The sequence below is a fragment of the Macrobrachium nipponense genome, chromosome 33 (assembly GCF_015104395.2).
Source record: "Macrobrachium nipponense isolate FS-2020 chromosome 33, ASM1510439v2, whole genome shotgun sequence".
NCBI classification, from domain to species: Eukaryota; Metazoa; Arthropoda; class Malacostraca; order Decapoda; family Palaemonidae; genus Macrobrachium; species Macrobrachium nipponense.
Genome location: NC_087219.1, coordinates 54,502,418 through 54,509,702, shown reverse-complemented (window position 1 = coordinate 54,509,702; position 7,285 = coordinate 54,502,418).

Genomic DNA, 7,285 nt, shown 5'->3' with positions numbered 1-7,285 from the left:
GTTTCGAGACAATCTTGTTAGGAAGCTTCCCCTAGAAGTAATTGGTATTTTGTGTGTGTAATTTATTTGAATGTTTACAAATCTCTAATAGTTATAATGCTTACCGAAAAGAAGCCTCAACAAACTTACAAAAACCTAATGAAACTGTTTAAAAGTTACTAATTACAATAATCAAAATTATTCTATTACAAAAATTATTTCCTTGCAAGTGCAAAATGAAAAAAAAATCTAAGAAAACCGTTAAAAAAACAGCGATAACAATGATTGATTGCTAAAATGACCTGGCTGACGCAACAAATACCAAATAATCATTTGTACAGTCGCTAAGGAGATCACGACTTTGATTCCCGAGAATGACAAAGTGAGGCGCCTCCTCTGGAGGACACTGCGACAAATTCGATGCGTCTCCATCTCTGACTGATCCCATCAAGTCGCTTCCACGTTATCGCAAGGGCTGCTCTGTAATGGAGCCTTCATAAAGACGTCATTCGCGTCTCTCGGAGCACCTGAGGGGATTTAGTGGTTGCACAGGAACATAAACAATGCGTGATCCGACCCCCAGTTTACTTGGAGAGCGTGCTAAATTCTTCAGTCAAATAAACGCTGTTTCAGCAACGAAAATTAAAATAAATACGCTATATTTTAGTAGAACTAATTTTTCTGTACTGCTTAAAATAAACGTTTTTTTTTTTTTTTATTTTTGTTCTAATAAATAAATCATAAATATCCTATCCTAAAATTCATGTATCTTTAACTCGACGCGAAACACCTTTTTCAGACCTTTTTAGTCTTTCCAACCCCTCCAACAAAAGCAACTACAACAAAGTAGTTTGTAGGTTTACTCCCCGAGTAAGCGAAAAAGCAGCTATATTGGGTATATTTGTCATGAGGTCTTTTCATCGATAATGGCCAAAAGAAAACTACATTTCCATTAAGTGCCTCTATTGGAAATATGAAAGTCATAACACCATACTTTCTTTTTGACGCCTTAAAGAAAATGCAATCACATTCTCTTGGGTTCCTTCTTTAGGACGCAAACAAAGTTTAATTGCACTTTTCAGAATTTCTTTCTATAGAAATTATGCGAAACTAATATTATCTACAGTATCTGTATCATTCTTTAGGGAACATATAAAATCCAATCCCACTCGATATAGATTCTGTCTATACGGAAGAAGTACAGTATAATTATAACGGCTAAAGTTTCTCCATATTGATACAAAAATACAACTTACATGCAAAATACAACTCTAAAGTCTGCAATTTCTTTCTATAAGAAATATGCAAAATACATTTATACTCATTACAGTTCCTTGATATAGAGAAGACGCAAAATGCCACGACAATGGGTGAAGCCGCTTTTTATTGGGAATTTAAAAAACATCGCTAATCCACGCTGCAAAATTTCATTCTTTAGAGGATAAAGTTAATTCCACGTTGCATGATCTCAAATGACGAAAGCCCCAATATTCTAGATGCCCAAGTTATTAACGTTTATAAAGAGTTTAAGATATTAATGTTGATCAAGAGTTCAAGACTCCTAGCTCCGTTTCAATAATTAGTCAACCGGGTAGATCGTGTGATTCAACAGAGCTTCAAAAGCTTCCATTCACCTTGGCATGTTTTTAAAGAAATATTAAACATGAATAAGATTGGGATTTATATCCAAGATAAAGATAGTGATATGTACGTATATTCACATCGCTTATGAAGGCGTCTGGTCTGATAATGCTCTCTCTCTCTCTCTCTCTCTCTCTCTCTCTCTCTCTCGTCTCTCTCTCTCTCTCTATGCATGTATGTGTACATATATATATATATATATATATATCTATATATATATATATATATATTGTGACGAAGTGCCAAGTATCTGGTTACCACACTTACCATTCATTAATTGATTGATACCTCACAAAAGCCAGACACCTGAACCCTCATCACAGGTACTAAACGACTGAATACTCTAAAGGCAACAGTGATCCCTTAACAGCTTCCCAGTATTGCAGAAAATCAGACTAAGTTCATCAAAACAGGTGTGAGGTAATCTTGTAAGTAATTAAATTAATCAAAGGGCTCCACTCCATCAACAACTTTAACAGTCTAAGTATTTCCCTGATTTCAGAAGTCTAAGTATTTCCCTGGTTCTAAGTCACTTCAAGTTAATGAAGGAAAACAGATCAATTACCACTCTATGTTTCTACTTAACATCAATATAATCAAATGCAAATATACTAGTATAAAAATGAAAACACTTAAAAAAAATTTTAAATGCAAAAATTTTATTATTAAACTCAAAGCTTATAAGTGAAAACAAAGTAAATTTTAATTAATTCTTGAATCAAATTAAGTAAAATTAAATCAAAATGAATTTATCACAAAATTCAAGAAAAAAAATTCAATCAAAATTCAAGTGTTAGGTAATAATTGAAAATCTGAAATTAATTCACAAGTGCTAAACAATAATAAAACTTGAAAAGAATTCTAAGTAAATGCAAATTAATTCACGTGTTAAATTTAATTAATTGTGCAACAATTAATTAATGAAAATAGCTAAGTTAATTAAATTGTGAATGCAAATGAAAATACAGAAAAATGTGGAAAATATCAAAGTCTCAAAAAGTATTAATCACACAGAATATAAAATAAAAAGGCACACTTCAATAAGAAAATGAACAAATGCACAAAAATGAAACAAACACAAAACACAAAAATTTGCAATGTGTAAAACCATAAATAGTTTCTCTCAAACCACTGTAACCATCAGTTATTTAGTTTTTACCAAACCACTGTTCCCATCAGTTATTAGTTGTTACCTAACCACTGTTCCTATCAGTTATTAGTTGCAACTAATAAAAATATAACACACTTTACCTTTTTGGTATACCAATTTCTTTCTTTCTTGCTGCAGCTTGTTTCACACTTTCATAAACATGGTGCCGTTACAACAACAATGTTTGTTCAGATTCCACAAAAAACACTAAATACTACTAAACAAACTCCAAGAAATATAAAATCTGAAATTTACAAATTACGAGTGACCATTCAATAAGTACGGAATTGTTACGTTACTTTAAGATCAAAAGTGCTATGCGATGGGGAGAGAGAGAGAGAGAGAGATGTGAACGGTTTGAGAATCTACGCCTGAATGAAAAACTTCTCCCTTACGGAAGCTGGACTGGAGATGACAAAACGTTTTTGGCAATAATGCTTCCAGAAGCTTCGAAATCTTACGCAACTTTACATACAAAATGTGTAATCTGCATGTGGCTTTGACAAAGACATACACGTATGAGACGATTCAGCTCAACAGACACGTACCCGATCGAAACGGAGGTTGAGCGATAATTAAGACTGACATGTTTTGATAACAACGCAAAGACTTGAGCTCTCTTATCAAACGTGTTGACAGATTAGGAAAAATAACTCTAGCTTTGAACGGACAATGATATTCTCTCTCTTTCTACATTCTACATTATATATTCTTTTACAATATGTTATGCGAAATCTGAACACACATTTAAAACATCCTATCTCTAAGCTATCTAGGAATCTAAAAAAATGTTGCCAAAATTCTACATAACATTTTATATACTCTAAGAGGGGATATATGCATTTTGAAAGTAGCAATATAATTATAATATAATATATATATACATATACATATATATATATATATATATATATATATATATATATACATATATATATATATACATATATATATATCTATATATATATATATATATATACATATATATATATATACAATTATACCATATATATATATATATGTATAATATATATAATGTTGGGAAATACTTTATACCGAAAGTGCTGTCATAAATATCATGTATATATATACCATGCACACGCACACATACCCACACCCACACACACACACACACGTATATATATACGTATATATATGTATATATATTCATTTATGTATAAATAGAAGAATAGGTTATATATATACATTTATACATATGTATACGTATATGTATATATGTATATCTATATATAAACGAATATATTTGCAAGATCAATTTTGATGTAAATGGCCGCTCAGTCTGCATCTACACTCTTTTAGCAAGTTTTGTTTCTAAAAGTTCCCTTTTGTCTTGTCATTTCATCTGTATTACACCAGATTAAAGAGTAAATACATTTCAGTCTTAAAGCACAATCGGAAATTATGGAGACAAGATACATCAGAGATAGTAAAAGAAAGGAATTTGAGCGCAAAACGTCTGGGTAGCTTGCTAAGATCCCATATGAGGGTTTAAAGATCTGAAAATCTGAAAATCAAGAGGACAGTAAAACATATGAGGGTTTAAATATCTGAAAATCTCGATGTATGTTCAATTGTTTTGTGTCGAGGAGAACAGTTAAAAACAGATGAGGTTTAAATATTTGAAATCTCGATGTATCCAAGAGACAGTAAAACATAGAAGGTTTAAATATTTGAAAATCTCGATGATTAAAGAGAACAGTTAAAAACTATAGTTTTTTAAATGTCTGAAAATCTCGATGTATTCAAGAGAACAGTAAAACATATGAGGGTTTAAATATTTGAAAATCTCGATGTATTCAAGAGAACAGTAAAACATATGAAGGTTTAAATATTTGAAAATCTCATGTCAAAATGAGAAACAGTAAAACATATGAGGGTTTAAAATAATGATTCCGAGTATTTCAAGAGAACAGTAAAACATATGAGGGTTTAAATAATTGAAAATCTCGATGTATTCAAGAGAACCGTAAAACATATGAAGGTTTAAATATTTGAAAATCTCGATGTATTCAAGGAGACCGTTAAAACATATGAGTTAAATTACTTTGAAAATCTCGTGATCAAGAGAAAAACAGTACCTATGAGGGTTTAAATGTCTGAAAGTCTCGATGTATTCAAGAGGACAGTAAAACATATGAGGGTGATTTAAATGTCTGAAAATCTCAATGTCTTCAAGAGGACAGTAAAACATATGAGGGTTTAAATATCTGAAAATCTAGATGTCTTCAAGAGGACAGTAAAATATTTGAAGGTTTAAAGATCTGAAAATGTAGATGTCTTCAAGAGGACAGTAAAACATATTCAACCTAACTTCACACCTTCAAAAAGAGAGAAAAAGATCGCCGATTGGAGGTCCTCCAAAAACTGAATATGGAAATAAATGAAAAAGGATATGTGAACAATCATCAATTATAAGCTCGATAAAATGGAGAACCCTATCAATTCCTGTCTAAAAAGAGCAGGAAAGAGAGAGAGAGAGAAAGAGCGGTTATTTACAAAAAGACGATGGTATAATGATTTGCGGATATGGCCAACCGAAGCATCTGAGAGAGAGAGAGAGAGAGAGAGAGAGCATTTACAGTATTTTTTACAGTACAGTTTATTTACAATGTTGTAAGGATACCCAGGTGAACACCCGACAGCTGGAGACAACCAGTTTGTTCTGTGTTTTGAATTATGGCCCGATGGAATGTAGTATATATATATATATATATATATATATATATATATATATATATATATATATATATATATATATATATATATATATACACGGGCATACATGCATATACATACATACTACCAAAACATTTTCCATTCTTCTGTTTTCTTAACCGCTCGACCTGTTTACCTGTGCAGCATGACAGTGGTATGCAAAAATGACGTCATCCCGTAATTAATTAAACCAGAGAAAGGACTCTCTAGGGTGCAAGTTGAAATAATAAGATTGGTGTCGTCAACCAAGAAAGAATATGAACCAAAAAGATTGTAACCTCATCCTGAATTTGATGATGCTTCTGGCCTTTACAAAAACAGATTCCATTAAATGCAAATTTAGTATTATCAGTAAGCAAATGCAAGGAGCATTTCACATCACTCTTTAGATATTAACGTTGTTTAGTCAATTACCATATATTCTGAAGCTTCGCTGAGACATTAACATAACGAACATTGCGCCGACCCTTCAATTTGTAGATGCAACAGAATTGAATTGCAGAAATTTCTGAAGACAGATCTGAAATTGCAAATACTTAACACGTGACTTTTGTTGTTCTGAGATATATAACCATTTTTCTTCTGTTAACGAGTTCAGGATTTTTTTTAATATTCTTGAGCCATCTACCCCCTAATAAGGAATCTACAAAAAAGTTTAAGAACTCCATTAAAGTCACCGGAACGCTCATTACCACTGGGATATAAATATGCCTCCATTTTAACTAGTAGCCTTACTTTAAACTTTTGTCGAAAGAGTAGCATTACGTGAGCATCTCTTCAGGTGTACCGATGACTCACCGTAGATGCAGCAACGTTGTATCTAAATACCTATGCGATGAGCAGTTTCAAACGTAAGAATATAACCTTTACAAGGTATTAACCCTGTAAGTATCCGCCATTACGCGTCACCTACTCCGAGGTATTAGCACCAAACTCAGCGGAAGCTCCGTGGGACGCCATGTTTAGCACTAGCCCCTCGAGGATCAAAGTATTATGTGCACTTATTCTTATGTTGTGCCATCGACTTAATAAACGATATCTTCGTGCGGCCGTCTACTTCATTTAGCATGAGTTTTTACCCTGGACTTTGATAAAGGTTTATACATACCGGGTTAATACCCCTTTACATTAGAACATTAAGCCTCACCATTGATCAAATCCTTTGATCTAGAGTTGGTCGTAAAATGAAAACTGAGCTGGTTTTCTACCGTGTGGGCGGGTGAGTGTTTTAAAAGCCATTATAAGGTAGTTAACATATCCTTTGTTTTTTCAGTGCAATACTTCATAGCTGTAATTTTTGCCGTCTCGCCTCACACAGCGAGAGGCCTGAGTTCAATCCTACGAAGGAAGAACGACCGGAATCCTGATGAATCCTTTGTGTTTCTGTCGATTTCATCAGTGAATGAGGTCCCTGGTGGCTGATCGATTACTGTGGGTCGAAGCCAGAGTGGAAAAGGGATGAGGCTAGCAACGCCACCCAAAAAATTTTTTCAGAACTTGAAGGTCAACACCCTCTGAAACTACTCCACCTTAGGAGCAAAGACGTATCGTTGAAAACAAATATGTTTGTTCATCCATGCTCTACTTATTCTACTTCAAAAGTGGAGACTGTCTCAAAAGGTTGGTGGCCCTTTGGCTTGTTCTGTATGAAGATGAACACTTGCTTAATAGTAATAGTAATCATACAAAATTAGTCATTGTGATCACGTATGCATATTATTTTGTTTTCAGTATTGTTTCATTATTCTTGTCACATTTGAGTAAAATAAAGCCGTATAT